At 40.5% G+C, this 18,829-nt stretch overlaps 1 protein-coding gene across 2 annotated transcripts in view; it reads left to right on the top strand.

The window, feature by feature from the left end:
* The window catches only part of fam49a (family with sequence similarity 49 member A), a 55,527-nt gene that overhangs the window by 21,916 nt on the left and 14,782 nt on the right, over positions 1–18,829 (top strand). The window contains exon 2 of one of the 2 annotated variants that reach the window (XM_079996717.1): positions 9,422–9,477. The gene's annotated coding sequence lies outside the window, so the exon portion shown is untranslated. Of the gene's footprint in view, positions 1–9,421; positions 9,478–18,829 lie in introns of those variants that run through there. The other variant, XM_079996718.1, reaches the window with a different exon arrangement.

Below are 18,829 nucleotides of genomic sequence, written 5' to 3'. Positions count from 1 at the left end.
ATCACTGCAAGTGTTTTTCGATTTAATGCAACGTGTGATTGGCTCACTACCACAGCAGCAGCCACAACAGTCTGTTAAAGGATACGTTCACAATTTTTAAAGTCTGTCCTAAAACAACAGTCAGGTGTCCATATGAACAGTGAAAGAGGTTTTCCTCGCTGTAATCAATCCTCCTGTATTGGCTATTTGTTTAAAATTGCACTGCCCAAATACTTGGTTTTTCATTTTTGTACAGTTATTTAATAAATATTTCAATAATTTGAACCCTTTCAAAATGTATTTGTGTAAAAATCATTTTTTACGCAACTGAATGCTTCCATTCACATGATAGGTATAATAGAAAAAGAGGTATTGAATGAAGTACTCTATTGGTATTGGTATCACTGGTTTCTGTACTGGTATCGTAATTTTTTAAGCAATACCCAGCTCTAGCTGTATGAGACCTGTGTTTATCCCTAGAGAACAGGGAACGAAGGCGTTATTTTCTTAATGCCTTGGTGATGCAAGCTGTTTGATTGTCATTTTTTGTTGTCCTCATCTTTTTGACGGCATTAACATTTAATGACTATAATAGTCCACTCTAATAGGAGAACTGCTCAGACCAGATGGCATGCATGTCACGTCAATGTTCAGGCAGCCTGGGGGTTTGATGCAGAACTAAATCAGACGTGCATTTCCTGTTCCTGTTCTTTCGTGGGCTATGTCTATAAGGTGCTCTGTTTTGTAACAGCAGTTATAGTCTTAATCACCCGAGTTCAGGGCTGTTTGATCTATATAATACTGTGCTCATGTACTTGGACTCGATACTTAAAACCAATAACAATGTAACAAAGTTTTGGCATTGTGTATGTTTCATTTCATTCATTTTATTTTTTGGGACGGTGTGACAGTCTTATGTTTTATCTCATCCTGAATTAAGTGTTATCACACTAAGACCAGAAAATGTTTGACAGGAGAGGAAAGTTGCAACTCTGGCATTAGTGGCATGTCATTAAACCTGCTACAAAGTACCATTTCATGGTCAAAAACAATGAATTTAAATGAGCTTCAGATTAAGCTTCAGCTTCCGGAAGAACGACAAACAACAAACATGACTGCGTGTGGAAAACAGGAGCTTCTTGATGCCAAAGGGGAAACAATCCTCATTGTTATTCAACAACTAACTCTCAACTCGTGCAAAGACGAGTCCTAAATATTTCTGTATATGCGAACCAGCTCAGCAAGTCCTGCCTCGAACTTCTCCATTTTGAAATGAAATGAGGAAAAACGCTCCTCGTGCCAAGTCACAAATCTCAGAGGCTCGCGACGTGATGTCTGTAGTTTTTATGTTATCAATTAATTGCCGATTGTTTGTTAAGGTTAACAACTATCGATTAAGGAAATTCCTTTAAATTTGCATCCCTTGTTCTCAGTTGTAAATACATTGGGTGTGTTTTGTTTGTGCTTAGTAGAGTAACTGTAAGGATTGTGGTTGTGGGTTTTGCTACTTTGCCAGAAAAAAGTAAATACTCCTACTCAGTAGTGTTATTATGAATATTTAATCTTTCTAACTCTTGTACCATCTGCCTCTTAACGTCGACATGTCCTATCTTGACTGAAATTGGGCTGCTGTGTGCCAATTGGCTTGGTTTTAGGAAGCTTTCTCTTTCTAGCTTTTAAAATGTTTCATACACAATGGCATTGACTTACTTGAGGCCAAGGAATTGAAATTGAAAAGAAAAAAAATCTCTGCTCCAATTCTCTTGCATTAGGTTTATGTTTTTCATTTTCTATAGAAGTTAGAAACTAAGTAAATAAAATACATCAAAATTGTTTTGTATGAGATTGTATTATATATTGCTATATTATCAAAAGATTTGCATATAGAGTGGGGAAGTGAGATCCGATCACAAGTGGACAGCTCTGAGCGGAGAGGGTGAGAGCCTCCGCCTCCCTCCCTCTCTCCTTCTCCAGTTTCAGAACATGGTAAACTGCACTTAAACAGTACTGAAATACAGTACATTTGGTGTAATCTCTGGACTCACCTCTGGTCTCATTCCAACTGGTCTGTTGCCTTCCGACTGTTACCTTGCCCATTTGGTTCAAACTGAGAATTTAGAAGTAAGTTGGTTAAGAAACTCTGGCTCCAAAGGTACAGTTGGGTACAATATATTTTTTTTATTTCTCCGAAGGTCACTGGGACAAGGAGATCCAAAACATGGAGGCAATGTAGGAAAATAAATCAGGGTTCACATATAGCTTTGCTATATGTTTTGCTTTGCTTTCCCCTAATGTAATAAGTCTCTTCACAATCATTCCAACATTTCCCATCCCATTCCAAACCCCAGTTCATTGGGCTGTTAAGAATCCATCAACCATCCATTGACTTTTGCCATGCAAAAAAGAGTTGTGCTACACACACACACACACACACACACACACACACACACACACACACACACACACACGCACACACACACACACACACACACACACACACACACACAGTCACACACATTTAACCATGGGAGGTTTCCTATCTTCCAGCCCATTGAACCTCCATTGAGGGCTAACCCCTGGTTGAACTCTTGGGGGGGGGGTCTGGTAAAGACAGTGTGGGCTCAGCCAGATGTGTCATCTTCTTTTGCTTAAACATTTTGTCCCTACCTAGCAACATGAAAACAACATGTTCTCTTCATTCTTGCCAGGCAAGTGTTTTTCCTGGTGTGCACACAAGACTGAGGGATGCCTGGGCCAAAGGCAGTGTCATATGGAGGTTTTTCCAGATATAACTTTTCATTCTCTTCATTCACATCTCTTTGTCTCCATCAGCCCCCATCTGTCTCTGACATACTGTACGCACTGTTTTACCCTTGCGTGACTCAGGGCTGCGTTGCAAATACGCATTTTCCAGTGGAAAAGATGATGCTCATCCATGTAAATAATTGATTTGCAGGTTAGATCCTGGATGATCATGGAAGTCAACAGCTTGTCACGCTATCCAGGAGTGCTTCTATAGCAAGTGTTTTGTAGCAGCAACATCTAATTTGAGAAGGTTGTAAAGAAACAATTTGTATGCTTTGTTTTAGTGGATTAAAAGTGAACATGCATTTGGATCATCAAGAGGGAATGGCGATAGTTTACCTTCATGATATTGGAGTATCACGTTCAACAGGTGCGTCTAGGTTTGGCTAACAAATGCATTATTTACTACAAGTGATTGTGATAAGTTCTTAGGCGTGTAGATGAATGGATAAGAGACGTATATAGTCTGTCAAGTGTCTTGTGTTTCCATGAAAACTGGCAATATATTCATGCACTTTCCTGCTACAAATCTTTGGCTTAGACAAAGCCAAAGTAAAGCAGAATCAAGAGCTCATCTGTTGAGTGAGTGAGCATGCATTGAGGACATAAAGGGTGACCACTTTTTATTTTGTATGGCCACCTTCTGTGTTTTTGAATAGTCTGTGGGCCTTGACTCTGTGTCTTTCATTGTTTTGAGAGAGGTGTGTTCCCTGTGATTACTGTTGATAGACAAAATTGAACACTCAATTTTTGTCAGAGATTTATAACTATTTGGAATTGGTCCTTTGGATGGATCTCTTAATGGATATCTTTGGTATACAGGGGGGGATAAGTTAATCATATACTGGACTGTCTATTCCATGATGTGTTATTTTTTATTATTATTATTTTGTATAAAATTCTGACATATAGGGCTTATTTATATATAAACATTAATTGTCCACCGCACAAAGAAACCAGTATGAGGGAGCTCTTAAATGTTCAGCGTTCCAGGCCATTTACTAGAGTGGACTCTGGGATGTGGAGTCTTTTGTATTCCTGTGTAAACTCCCGCTACAGATCACTGAGCTGGAATACGATACGATGTCCACATGGCTTTGTGAAAACACAGGAGCATGAAACGTGAGATGACAGTGATATACGGTACAGCGCTTTCCTAATAATGATAGTCTTACTAGTCGAGACTACTCATTCCTTCTCCAATATTAAGACCTAGGGCTGGTCGATATGGAAAAAATGAAGATGGTTCAGAACACCTGCATATAAATCTAAAATCACTGTAAATTTCCATCCCTTTATTATTAGGGCAGGGGGCTTCTAAATCTTAATGTCACTGTATTTTTTAATGAAAACCTAAGTATTTGTGTTAGAAAGTACCCAATCATGACTACTACTGATGACTTCCCTGCATCTGTAAAACAGAAACACTCACAGACAAGCACTGTACTGTGTCTTTTCCATGGTGACAGCCAGGGCGTCCATTAAGACAGGGGAAGCACATGTAGATCACTAAAGTGAAGCCCAGCGGGGATACACATAGACAGACGCCCACAGGCCAGGCCTGGCCAGCTCGCCACTTCCTAGAGGCCAGATACGCCACCGCCTAGGGCGCCATCCCGGGTGGAGGTGGGGTGGAGTGGAGTGGAGTGGAGAGGGAACGATCGGGGCGCATTTTGCACTCCTCTCTCCCTCTCTCTCTTTTTATTTTAGATGTAGGTTATTTTATTTTGCGTCTCCTTATGGCATGAAACAATGCGTATGGAATGAAACCGTGTATAATGGGTACACTTTCTCCGTGACTCTCTCCACGATCACCCCCTCTCCATGCGTTATGCGCAGAAAATAATCGAATGAAATTAGGAGTCCTCCGTGCCCCGTCTCCACACGGTTTTTGGTTGTTTTATTAAGAGGAACGGGGCTCGGCTCTCCGTGTTGCTCTCTGCGATTGGGGCCCATGGAGAGCTGTGATTTTGTCCGTTTCCGGACACAGCTCTATATATTTATGATTCCCCTTGTTTATAATTCCTCATTGAAATGTTATCAGTGTGTATTTTGTAAGCTTCAATCTGTTTTATCTTGTTATTATAATGGACACTGACTGGGGGAAAAAAACTAAACTGATGAGTTTCCAACTGATTCGACTCGTCCACTTTCAGGGACCACAAACTACTACAAACTAGGACTTTCAGCCCTAGTTTTCCACCCACAAGCTTATTTATCACTCGGAAGACCTCACTTGCCACAGAAAATTAAACCCAATATGCAAACCTAATGGCTGGTGTCGCCGACGGTCCAGAGGTTTCCAAGGCTTCTTCAGAGCCGCAGCAGTTAACGTCACCACAGTGGTGTGTGTTTGTGGTGATGGAGGGTTGTGCTGTGGTGGGTCTTCTGGGCACATTACGATGTGTTGTGACAACTCGTTGCCACATTAACTACCCTTATGGTTAATTAAATATCCCACTGTGTATTAGAAACCTTTCAACCTAATCCGTCTTCTTGGCATTTTATACAGTTCATGTCAAGGTCAAAAACAATGTTAATAAGGAATGCACAGATTCTGGTATCTGATATCAGTCGAACAGCAGAAAATGGGCTATGCCATATGGGAGAATATTCCCAATACAAAAACCTTTTTCCAAGAGCCGAATCAAATATATTGGATATTTGAGAAAGGTTATGTGATTTTCTGTTTCATTTTAGTTTTTTTATACCAAGAACATATTTCATATCTTTATTGGAAAAAATGATTTTATGTCAAAGCTATGGTCTAAAGTAAATTGTCTGTCTAAATTGCTCAGTAAAAGATTGTATACACATTTTGTGTCAGTTTATACCTTATGTTTAGCACACTTATACCCCTTTACCACTGCACAAAAATCTGCCCATTTGTCATCAGTGGGAAAGGAAACACCTGGGTCTCAGTCCCAGATCAGATGACCCTGCAATAGATCTGGGTTTTAATCGGCTCCACCGCCGATCGCATCTGATGTGAACAGGACACCCGGGTCGACACACACATTTTTTGTCCCCTTTACCTGCACAATGTGGCATGCATTGAAGTCCTAGACGATGGAATATCTGTGTATCATTTGATAATTTCATTTCCGATTTAGACTCCAAAATCAAAATCAGACGTTATTGACTTTTTTTCCGCATGGGGGGCCGCAAAATGTCGTGAGTGTGGGGAGCACAGTGGAGAACCCCCACACTCTGCTCCCCGTCGGCGCCGAGTTACTCCGGCATCGCCCCAAGGCGGTCCCTGCCGTGGAAGGACCGGTGTCCACTGGCAGCATGGAAACTCAAGTATCCATGCTGCTGGTGCTCCATGCTGTTTGTATTGTAGTGTTGGGTCGTTCATGAATGATCGGATTGTTTTGAATGGCTCAAAATACTTTTTTTTTTTTTTCAAGTTTTACAGTTTTATGTTGTTTTATGTCGTTTGAGTTCCTGTCTCCTCTACTGTTTTGTTCCCAATGACACTGGAACCATGACATGCCCCTTTTCCAACGTCATTTCTCCTGGCAATGGAAAAGGTGTCACTTGCCTATTTTTATTGGGTTTACCCGGGTTTAAAAAACGCAGGTAAAGCCGCAAATTTTAGTGTGAAAATTGTATTACTAGATGGGAAAATGTAAGAATCCTGGGTCTTTCACTGAGATTAGACTTGCTTTTTCTCTGCTTTGTTCAATAACTCATTTCATGACATAATATGTATATGTATGTGTCATCTGTGCTGCTTTTAAGGTGTCATTGGAAAATTCCAAAGCTCGGGAATTGCGGATCCTGAAAAACATGTTATTTTTTCAGACTTGTTCGCGCGTCACTCTTCCTGGCTTCAGAACCTGCCGGGACAACTGACTGATTTACAGACTGTCTGGCTGACCGGTCGATCGGGTGTTTTGGCAAACAGACTGGCCATCTGGTTGACTGTTTGTTCCAAATGTTCTGCTGGCAGGTTGATTGGCTGACTAACTGATTAATTGACTGGGTGACAGACTGGATAATCACTGGTTGACTGACAGATTGCCTGACACACTTGTTTTATTAATTTTTAAATTCCAACAGCATACATTATTATTATTATTATTATGTATTTTTTTTTTAATTTCCATACTTGTTGAGTTTATATAAAATTTGATTTAGAGTATATTCAATTTTTAATGTTGTCTCTATTTTTCGGTTTTTGGAATATTCAAACGATATGGTGAGAAATCTACCTTAAAATGAACTCCTATTCCTGTTTACATCTATGGTAACACATATTTTTTGTCAAAGTGGCTTTTTACTGCATGGCTAACGTAAAATCAACGTGTTTGCCATTGAAGGTGGAGCAGGGGGAAGGACAGGGACATGTGTAAGAGTCAGAACAGCAATGGATGGGTCATGGATCTGTTCTGCGCACATGGTGTTTTTGCGTGTGAGGGGTTCAACCACACTCGACCATGCCATACTTGTGCTTATCTTAGGCGTCAAAACTGACATGAGAAGCATTTCTGTCTCATCATGCCTCTTTGGGTGTGTGGATGTGAGGACACCCTCTTCTACGTTTTTGAGGGCGCAGCGTACTGCGCACATGTGTCCGTGGTCCTGGTGGACTTGTGACACCGAGGTGGAAAACTCCCCTCATGTCAAACCACTGGGACAACACTAAATCATGACCATATAAGGACAACCTCTTCTGCCAACTGTGGTCCTGTGAGCCATCTGTCCATCCATCCATCCATTCATCCACAGTTTCCTTGTGTTGCCATGCAGGTTGCTTGGAGGAGGGGTGGTTGGCCCATCTGACAGATGGGAGCCAAGGGACTCGCTGTGTGTGTGTGTGTGTGTGTGTGTGTGTGTGTGTGTGTGTGTGTGTGTGTGTGTGTGTGTGTGTGTGTGTGTGTGTGTGTGTGTGTGTGTGTGTGTGTGTGTGTGGGTCGGTGGGTCGGTGGGTGGGTTGGGTGTGGGTGGGTTCCCTCTCTTGCATGATGGACATTAGAAGAAGGAAAGATACAGTTACAAGCACTCCTTAAGTCCTAATTGTGTGTTTGCAAGGAAAATAAATTATTACAAATTGACTTAATATTTCTGTCTCTCTATGCCGTCAATGCTTTCCACATATAGATCGATAGAGGTGTGACTAGGGCTGTCACCATCATTACATTCGCAAAGCCAGTGGATTTGGGTAAACAGTTAATTTTCCTCAACTCGACTAATGGAAACATTTCCGATATTGGCTTAAATTCCCCTTCGATATGAATGAAAATGTCTAACCATTTTGCAAGTGTTCAGCTTAAATAATTGCAAAAATTTCTAAAAAGTTTAAGAAAAAATATTATGAAAGTGCAATCTCATCCTTTTGGGCAGCCCTCAGTCTGCCCAAATGTTTCCTATCATAAAGCAGAATAAAACTATCCATCCAAGGCATCATCTAAAAGCTGTGGCACTTGATGGACTACTTTTTGAAAAAGGTATGTTTCAATGACTGTGGAGGGATTCTCACATTGTAGTGACCATCATTAGCTGCAGTGCATTAAAGGACATTTTATACTTCTGTGAATATGGAACAGGCAGGTTTTGTCATGTTCGTTTGCCATAGAACGCCCACAGCTGTAACCTTCAGTGCTAAATAATTCAACAAGGTGTTTTGAGTGATCAGATTGTGGTTTGAGTCGGGGATGGGGCGGTGTTTGTGTTTGAAGCTGCTTTCACACAAGCACCCCGGACAATATCCGGATAATCCGGTCTGGACAGCGTCCAGAGCTGCCCTTTCACACATGCAGCACACAACCGGAGATTGTCTTGGTCAGACGTGTTTAAGCGTACTTGGAATACTCCACTTGGTTGCAGCGAGGGGCGGGGCCTGTATAGAACATGCAGGAGGCAGGACATGATGCTGCAGAGTTTTAGCAGACCCAAGATGGTAGACGAGGCTACCGACTCATCTTTTTCGAAGTTGATACTCCATGTATTTGGACGTAATATAAACAAAAGAATGGAAAGGAATATGAAGGAAAGCAGAATGGAGTATGAAGCAGCTACGCTCTGTGCACGAAGATCCGCACCAAGGTAAATAACTGGCACATGATAGAGACATCATCAACACGCCCACTCGCTCCCTGCTCGCTGCTGAATGCTCCGGACATCACCTGCTCTGTTCACGCATACCACTTAATTGGACATTACGCAAACTATGTACGAGGGTGCTGGCTGGGTAAAGTCCATGTAATGTCCAGTCTAAATGATTCAGACATTTGCGTTTACACATACAGCTCCTCCAGGTAATGTCCAGATAATGTCAGGGTTGCAGTGCATGTGTGAAAGCAGCTTGGGAGTGTGCTGCCGTGCATCTCGTTTGCAACAGGGGAAGTTGGGTTAATGTCGAAAGTTGACACTTTCAGCACACACACACACACACACACACACACACACACACACACACACACACACACAAACATAGTGCCGTTGTGCGAGTACATCACGGATGCATGTCAGCCTGAGTGGGGCTGTTTTGTGTTAAAACATCATGTCTGTGGATGTTCTTATATTCTGTTTTTTCACAATTAGAACGGTGATTTAGCAGTTCTTGTTTTGTTTTGTCTTTTTTCTCGGTTCTTCTCAAGTTCTAAATCACCCTTTTTTTGTGTGCTTTCAGACACAAAGAGCAAGTGGATGATATAGACGGCAATCAAAAGTCCTCCACCAGAGAAGGTACTTGAAGCATCCATACACACACACACACTCACTCAAGCTGGTTTTGTTATACCTCACAGATCAGTAACAATGCTGCGGTCTCAGTAATCACACAAGGATTTGTCAACACACTTGTTGTGTTAAGACGAAGACTTTCCCTCTGTGGAGGCTGCACAACTGTTTTTCCTCTGCGCTCTTAAAGGGCAATCCACTTATCAACAACAGTTGACTCTATGGTGTTCCATGTTCAGACTGTCAGCCCAAATCAGATTTTTGGCATATCCAGATTGTTTTTATAAAGCCTGGAAAGCAAAAACAACGACATTGAAACATTTCTTACCCACAAATCAGAGATACATATCATTCTAATACAATAATTTTGCTATACATTCAATCCACCACATTTTGAGGTGGTTTGAAATATGATTCAGTTAAAATGAAATACAGGCGATACATCTACAGCTCATTAGGAAGGCTGTAGAGCAGGGGTCCCAAACTACAGGCCTGGGGGCCACATCCAGCCTCTGACAATGAAATGCTGCCCCCTACATGTTTATATTATATTGTTAAATCTGCCCCTCAAATGATATTTAAAACCACAACACTTTATTTATCGATGAAATTTTACTTTATTTTTTCAGAAAATTACACAAAATAAAATAAATACAACAAAGTTGTTGTTGTTTTTTATGATTGTCTATTTTTAATAGAAGTATAAGTCAATTCAGTAATGCGCAGTGTAAAGAAACAAAACAAAAACACAGGGTGTATTAGCTCTTCCTAGTCTGTTTGTAAGAACTGCATATTAAATAAATATATTGTAACCTAAATAAATTAATCATAAATTAAGCTTAAAATATCAGTATATTCCATATTGACAGACCGCCAGTTGAATAGGCATAGGTGTGCATCCACGCCTATGGCGTTACCATGGCAACCACTGCAGATGGGTCAGTGATGCCTAAACGCACACTGATCACTTGCAAATAAAGTGTACAGTCCTAAAGATCAGATTTGAGAAACAAATTGAATTTGCCTGCAGTCTGAACGTAGCCTGAAGATTGTTATTCGATTTAAATAACTTAAAACTGAAAATACTTTTCTTGTGATGGTTTTGAGAAAAGATGGGGTCTGTGTATCTGATCAAAAGCTCATTCTCATTCCTGAATGTTATTTTTATGTTATGTTATGGTTAATGGTTGTTTGGCAGGAGTTACATTTTGTCAAATTGCTGCAGACTCTCCTAAATTGTACACGATGCACAAGAAGCCGCAAAGATCAAATTACGTATGTAGTCATTTGAGAAGGACCCAGCTGGTCAACATCAATAACAGGTATCATTAGTTTGACGTTGCCCTACTTGTCAGAAGGCATAACGGGGCAGTAAATAAGTAATTAGTTTGATGGCTTATCAATTCAGAGCAATTTGAAACCCTTTCCAAATCAAAGCCAATCGATACCACCTCAATGCCCAACCCTAGATTTAGTCTGGTTTTATTATAATGTGATTGTGGCATTTGCTGAGTAGATTAATTTTCTGCCTCAACATGATAACTAACTATCAATGTAAGGATAGTAAGGATAGGAACGGCAGGATACAACAGCATACTACTAAGGAACAAATAAAGTCTGATTTAGGAATTGGAATTTCATGTTATCAGAGTGCGGTACTACAGATCAAAGTCAACAAGTGTCAACAAAACAACAAATGTTGATTTCTATCTTTATTTTTCATTTTTATGCGTGTTTTTTAGTTCTTATCAGGCTACAATATTCAACCAACATCAAAGTTATCAATATTAAATATTGGATTTATTTGGTTATACAATATTAATTATTACCAACTATTCTTATAATAAATCAGGAATTCCCATGGTGGCCTTGTTTTCAAAAAGCCGACTTTCTCCACGAACAGAGGTTGTTTTGAAACTCCCAAGTTGTGTCAAAAAGCTGTTAAAATGCTCAATTTGATGAGGCTTAAATTACACAGTTCTCACTTTAATTACAATGCTCAGAAAAAGCTTTTCACAAGGACATTTTTCCCGCCGAGAGGCATGATTAAATCAGGTTGAACTGAGGACAGAGGGTAGGTTTGCTGACTTTGTGGCAGCATCCAGGTGGAACAGACTGTCAGGGCATGTGTTTAAAGTGACTGTAGGTGGTTTCAAAATGTCCCTAAAAGTGCACTTTGATTGGAACAAAACTTTGGTGGTGAGTGTTTTGAGAGGAACCATAAGCTGTTTTCGTGAGGCCACCTAGTAAACTGATTATGAGTGTGGAACAAAGCAGACAGGAAGTTAAACCCCAACATTGTTTGTTGGACGACATTTTGTTGCACTGAAATCTGTCTTTTGCCAAACAGGGTGCCTAGGCAGTAGAAATGTTCGCAGAGTTGCTGGTTTTCCTACACAATACATGTTTGCTTGCACGATGCCCAATGCTCTAGCTTGGTATCAGTACTTAAAAATATGTACGCATATACAGTGTACCTGCATACACCCAAACTAAAGAATGGAGGAAACTGAAGGTGTCTGATAATGTGGAGAATAACTATTAAATAAATATATGATAAAAATAATGTAGAAAATAACTTTATTTAAGATTTACACTTTGCTTTAGTCAATTGTCATGTCCATGGCAGGGTTATGCAGGAATTGAATATTGAAGATTCTCTGGTTCCAACAACTTAGCACTTATATCAACAGTAACCTATTGTACCTTTTTATTATTTTTAGAAGATTACTTTCTTTGCTACTATGACTTCTGGTCCGCATACATCAGCCCTGACTTGAGCTTATGCTTTGAGCCTTCTTGTAGAAAATCCAGGCATCTTAATTGTCAATAAAGCCCCTTTCCCACTTGCACTGAAAGCTGTAAATCTGCTGGCAATGTTCCGTTTCCAGTAACATTGCCGTAAAGTAGGGGTGGAGCCGAATCCAAATAAAGAAAGTAGTTTTTTTTTACGAATATTTATTTTGTACAAATATGTAAAAAATGATTTGTTTTTGGGGAGAATTAAAAAAAAAAAAACATTGAGAAAAATAGCGCGTCTGATCTGAACCTTGGCGCACGACCGCAAAGACTAGAAACACCTCCAGTCTTTATTGAGACAAGTGTTTTCATTCATAGATTTAATTATTTTTCTTCTTAAAAATGCCACCCAGACCATGGTAGTGTCTTTTACAGTTAGGGGTGTGGTGCAGGAACAGGCGCTTTGCATGCCTACCGGCTGCACCGCAGCGCGGGGTGTAGGGAGTGAGTGAACGGACAGGGAGAGGTATAAACTGGTGGAGAAAGTTCATTTTCCGGAGGCAGAGAGTGTAGGACAAGTGGAAAATGATCATTGGGTTAGGGTTATTGCATCCGGGGATAAGGGTTCTCTCCTGGCTAACCAGGAGGCAAGAGTCCATGGTGCAGGGTGACGGGGAGCGCAGCGCTGGTCAAAAAACCGATTCTGTTTCCCAGTTTCATGTGATATTAGACACCTCTCACGCGAGCATTATGTACTGTATTCGTAACAGTCATCTATGTGGGAACAGACTCCATATGGAACTTTTCCCTAAAGGAGGCCAATGTGGGAATGACTACCTACTGTCTTTGCCGAATATTTTTTATCCAGTAATGTTACAGATTCCATGTGGGGAAAAGGGCTTAAGTAAATCGATCCATGAGTAGTGTCTGTCAAAACGGTGTAAAAGGGATTGGGCATGGAGGGCAGTGAATGCACACACAGTGATACTCGCCAACAAACATGTTGTTGGAAAATATACCTACTTTCCAGCATCAGCACAACATTGCATCACAATGTTTTGACTGCATCACAACTTGTGATGCAGTCTCCTCTTTTTGACTTCCTGCACTTTGCTTTCTGAAGGACTCGTTGTAGTGGCGGTTTGTTTGGGCTGGAGGACTGCCTGGATTGCATTCGCAGCTTGTTGCTTTTTCATTTCCTCTTTGGCTTGGTGAGACAGGAAATAGTAAAGCAAGCTGCACAGGCCGAGCTCAGAAGGAAGAACGAGGATGTCACCAGGCCTTGATCTGGTATGCTTGGTATGATCTGATGCACGCAGGCTCCACTGTCTGACATACTGGGGGTACAAAATGTATATGCATATGATTTAATGGCTGTTTATAATCATCAATGCATGCCAAGGCTCCAGATTATTCCATGTGACATTGGCCACTCCTTGTTTTCCCCCTCAGAGCCAGCCATGACTGTCTGACCTAGGATAACCCTGCCCGCCTTTTGTCAAGTGGACCTGCCTTACGATTTACTTCCGGTTCATTGGGAGTAGCTTACAAATCATAGAAAACTATGAGGTTGACTGAGGCTCGTTCAGATTGTAAAAAAAGAAGACTAGCTTTGGCATCTTTTAATTTCAAACAACGATTCTGTGAGGGCAACTCAGCATTTTTCCTTGCTTTCATTTTCCCATTGTTGCCAGTATGATGGTTATCAGAAGGTATATTTTTGTATTGTCCTCTGTCTTTCGTTAAACAGTTCAAAGAGTCAAACGGCTGTTTTTGTGTCCCCTTTACCAATCTTTCAGCGTTCCAAACTGACAAAACAGTTTTGCACAGTAATGAAGTAAAAGTAAAGGGATTTATTTTTAAGCTTTTTTGTGAAGCAGTATACACTATATGACCTTTTTCATTTTAAAAAAGCTGTCAAGCTCCATTTCCTCTTGTTGAAGCAGCTTCCTCGACTCTCTGGTGACTGAGTATTTTTATTGAAGCAGAGAGTGAGAAGTCATGGCACTTTTGCATGATGGCTGTAAGCAAGATGGATAGCAAGTGGGTGATATCATTGTCCATCCATAAAGTATACACTGTGTCAGATTTGCAGGTAAACCAACCCAGTGACAGCATTCAGGGCATTTGTAGTCATTGTAAGGAATTGTCAATCTTATTGCTGGTCTCATTTTTTATGTTGCTCATGCAGATGCATCATGGTTACTGATAGGTGAATGATAGAAAAGGCGAAATGCTTGTGCCCCTAGTGCTTAACTCACTATTTCTGGAATAACAAGGAATATTGATATGAAAAATATTGTTTAGGAATTGGCATCAACGTACCAGTACCAACACTTTTTAAACACCATCCATCCCTAATGAGCAACAGAGGAATCCATACTGTCTTCCATCTTGTCTGAAATCTCTCTTTGTGCATTGTTCTAATGATTTTCAGTCATAACACCACCCTGAAACCCTCCAGTTCATGGAATGGTTTTCGTGATTAGAATTAACCACTCATTTTATCCTAATTGTTACCTGGGGGTCCAGAACTTGGCTGGTCCCTGTGACAAACCAGATTATGGAAACAAGAGTGTTGATACTGTTCCACTGCATTTGTCATCACCGCAGGTTAGGGTTAGTCTGGGAATTAAGAAGCCGTAGCATACTGTGCAACATGCACAGACATGAAGGCATTAACCTCGACCGATTTGTGCTATGCACTGTGCCTGGAATGAATGAGTTGTGATGAAAGACTGACCCCTTCTGGTCAGATCCACTCTCTAACCAGCAGAGAGGTGACCGTGCTCGCTTCGGACAATAATTTGGCAAATGGGGTCCATCAATGATTCGTTTACATTTCTCTAATCGTTATTCTTTTTCTATGCAAACCAATGACCAAGAAAGTGATTTGTATAAAACTGAAGCATAACTGTCAGAATTCCCTAGTTGACAGCGTGCCATGGGCAATGCAGAGAAATGCACTGTGTGATAGTCATGTGTGCTCTGCAGTACAGTGTCTCTTTTGTTGTTTCGTTTAAATATGTATAAAGTTTGAGGAAGTATGCTGCAGCGCCGAGTGTTAAGAGTCTGGGTGTTTGAGAAAGATTTGGAATTTTTATTGCTTTTACCGGGAAAAAAAACTATAAGAAGCTATCCTATATTTATTTTGAAAAAGCCGAGCTTTTCACTTAAAGGGCCAATCACTAATATTGTTGAGCAGAGTGACCATGATATAGCAGATGTCGTTCCAGTCAGTCCACTGTTTTCTCCATGGCTGCTGAGATCTTAATCTTAGGTATGGAATGCCATTTGAGTCAATATTAAATGAATAATTAAATAATTCCTAAATAAATATGTATATGAAATAAATCCTCAAATTAATAAATGAGACAACGAATATATTCATATGTTACATGCTTAAATATAACTAAATAAATAAAAACATTGTTTTTTATTTTTAAAATGATTTTTAAAATTTGCAAATTTTTCAAAAAACTATTTTTATTCATTTCAGGGGATTTTTATTTCATAATTCCACATTTATTTATTTATGGGGACTTCTATTTCATAACGTCACTTTTATTTATTTCATGGCACTTTTATTTCATAGCGCCACATTTATTCATTCCATGTCACTTTTATTTTATTTTATGATGCATTTCCAATCCTTAAATTCAAATGAATTGGGCGTGGTTATTTCAGATTTCGAGCCAGCAGGGGGTGGGGGGGGGACACCCACGCTGCCATTGGCACTCTTGTATGCAACAGTGTTGGTTGCTCGGAGCTGGTCCTCAGCTCTGAGCAAGGGGAGCCAGGGACCGGTAGTGAGGGAACCGGTCACTGTGGAGGGCCACCACCCGGTTCTGCTTGACCAGCCATACCCTGTACACCATGTCCGATAGCTGTTCCTGCACAATGCAAGGCCAGCCCCCTGGTTTGACAGCTGGGGGGGAGACAGTAGACCCACACCTTGGTCCCGGATGTGAAGTCCGTTCCACGGCAGTGGGAGTCATAGGCCCGCCTCTGTCGGAACCCGGTGTTACTCTCTGCACTCCTATTGCGCTTATGTTTGTACACAAACCAGTCAACTTAGTGATAGGAGCTGGATGTACGGGGGGAGCCCGGCCTGGGCTTCCTCCTCAACCTTCTAGGTTCTGTTGTATAAAGTCCGTAAACTTTCATGTATTTCACCTTATCAGTACACAAAAATCTGTTTCTGAACAAATTTGAGGTGAGAAATAAGCAATCCAGTTGCTTAAAGTTTGTCTTGACTTTTGTTGCCGTGCTCAAAGCTTATGGGGGACAACGCACAGGGATTTGTCTCATTCAATTAGTAAATGTTGGAAAATTAAATAAATACACCTATAATAAGAACACACAATTTTTATTGGTTTTGTTTGGAGAGAGAGCGGATCACACCTTACAGTCTATGAATTATTAATTATTTTTAAAAATTATCTATTTTTTTAAACATATTAACATCTGCAGTTTTGTCAGGGACAGTTGGTATTAATTAGAGTTTAAGTCTGACATGCCGATTCAGATTTTCATTCAGTTGTATGTTCATAATAAACCATTGACTATTAAAGCAGCACTATGTAACTTTTGGTATTTGTGATTTGGCGCCCCTACAGTTTTTGAGTGCAATTGCATTTTTACATCACCGTCCGGTGTCTGAAAATAATTTATTTTACCGGACAAATTAGAATCTCATTTGTCACATTTCAATAATGGTACAAACTCAGATATAATGTACACCTATGTTACAGCACCCCTTGCACGGGCCTCGCCGCTTCCCGGAGCCGTGGGCTGCAGCGAGCCCTGAGCCGATGGCTCTGGGGGAGCCACAGGGACAGAGGGCGCGGGGAGGGACTGGGCCGGTGTACGTACCAAATGTGCTCGGCCTGGCAGATCAGCTTGCACTTGTGAGTCAGAGGGTGAAACAAACCCCGTGGCGCAATGAAAGTGAGGACCGGCACGCGCACAATGAAAGAGGCGCCATTCTTCATATAAGAAGTTAGTGTACTATTAAAATTACTCTGAAGCTGTTATTTTAAGGTTAAAGAAATGTTACATAGTGTTGCTTTAAATAACCTTTACATTGTCGTCTGATTATTTTGAATTTATATTGTGATCGGAGAAATACATTTTTTTATCATTTGGTCTCATTGGGTATATCTTCTGTACGTCAATAACCAATACATCACATGATCTGATCACGCTTACAAGATAGGAAGCAGGTTACCACCATAGTGAGATTGCTGATTTTAACACAGTTGCTTATTATTATTCATTATTCACTATGGAACAATAATAGAACATGAAACTGTCCCTGAGTTCCAGTAAAATAGAATATGGGGCTGTCACCAAGTTTCAGTATAATGCAACCAGTATTTATATGGTACTTGCCATTCAAAAAAAAAATTTCAATCATTGCAAAAAAAAAAAAGTAATTGACAAATGGCCGACTCTTCTTACTCTCGTTCACTGGAAGTCCTTCTTCGCTCACCGCGCATGAAACTAACCAAATTAAATAGAACGACTTGTTTCGCTGAGTGACTCGTCAAGAACCGATTTTCAAAAAAAAAAAAAAAGAGTCAAACCTTTCATCACGAGTGGAACCCGTGCACTACGAAAAACCAGTGCAACAGCAATAGATACAGTCTGCACAATTTTGGAATATTGTTAGACTATAGATAAGGTTTAAGTATCAAAGCATTTTTATAAGTACATTAGCACCGTATCAGGCGTGTAAATTTGACCGGCACAGAATAGTATATATCAGACACTGATCGACTGGTCACCGGTCATGGCCATTCAAGCTGAAAACCGGCTGATTCAGGTCACCGGCCAATCGATTGGTGCATCTCTAGTATTGATTCCTCTTTCTTTTAACAAAATGCTTTTGTTATTTTTCCAGCTGCGGTTGGAGTAACTCAGTTTGGGGGGGTTCTACTTCTAAATACCCAACATTACATAGGCTTGGGAGACAATTTTGAATCTGTTTGCTGACTGAGAGAGAAAAACTGAAAAAAAAAAAAAGGATAAACTGACTTGGTTGGCTTATTTCATAGTTTGTGTGTTAATAGGTCCATCAGAGACGTAAACATATGTGCACAAGCACTGAAAAAGAGTTTTTCCATAATATGTCCCCTTTAAGCTCTGAAATTGACAACACTCTGTTTCGGAAAAAATGACCTCCATGGCAGATAAAGCTATTTGTAAAACGGGCGAGGTTAGGAGAGACCTTGTGTCATCTCTTGACGTGCAGCGAGGTTCCCCTCAACACTGTAATCACAGGTTCTGACCAAATTATCTGGGAGGTCCGGCTGTTATTACAGAGTTCCAGTGACCACCCCCAAGGTTTCAGATTGGCCGGCTTTTTCCCTGGAAATTACTACTTAGCCACAGCTTTCTGCCTCCAGTGAAACCTTTTATGGAGAAAGCTACCTGCTGTTTAGGACTTAATCGTTTCTTCTTTCTGATCTGGATGGGCTGAGGAGACTAGATGTCTGCATGTTATGGACAACGAAGAGATTGTTTCGATGTAATATTTTATGATGAAAATATAAAATATTCCAAAGTATTTAATCCAGGATTTAGTTTTGTACCTTTCTCCTCCATTGCGGTCAAA

This window comes from Zeus faber (genome assembly GCF_960531495.2).
Source record: "Zeus faber genome assembly, chromosome: 2".
Lineage (NCBI taxonomy): Eukaryota > Metazoa > Chordata > Actinopteri > Zeiformes > Zeidae > Zeus > Zeus faber.
This window is presented reverse-complemented; position numbering and strand designations above follow the sequence as displayed.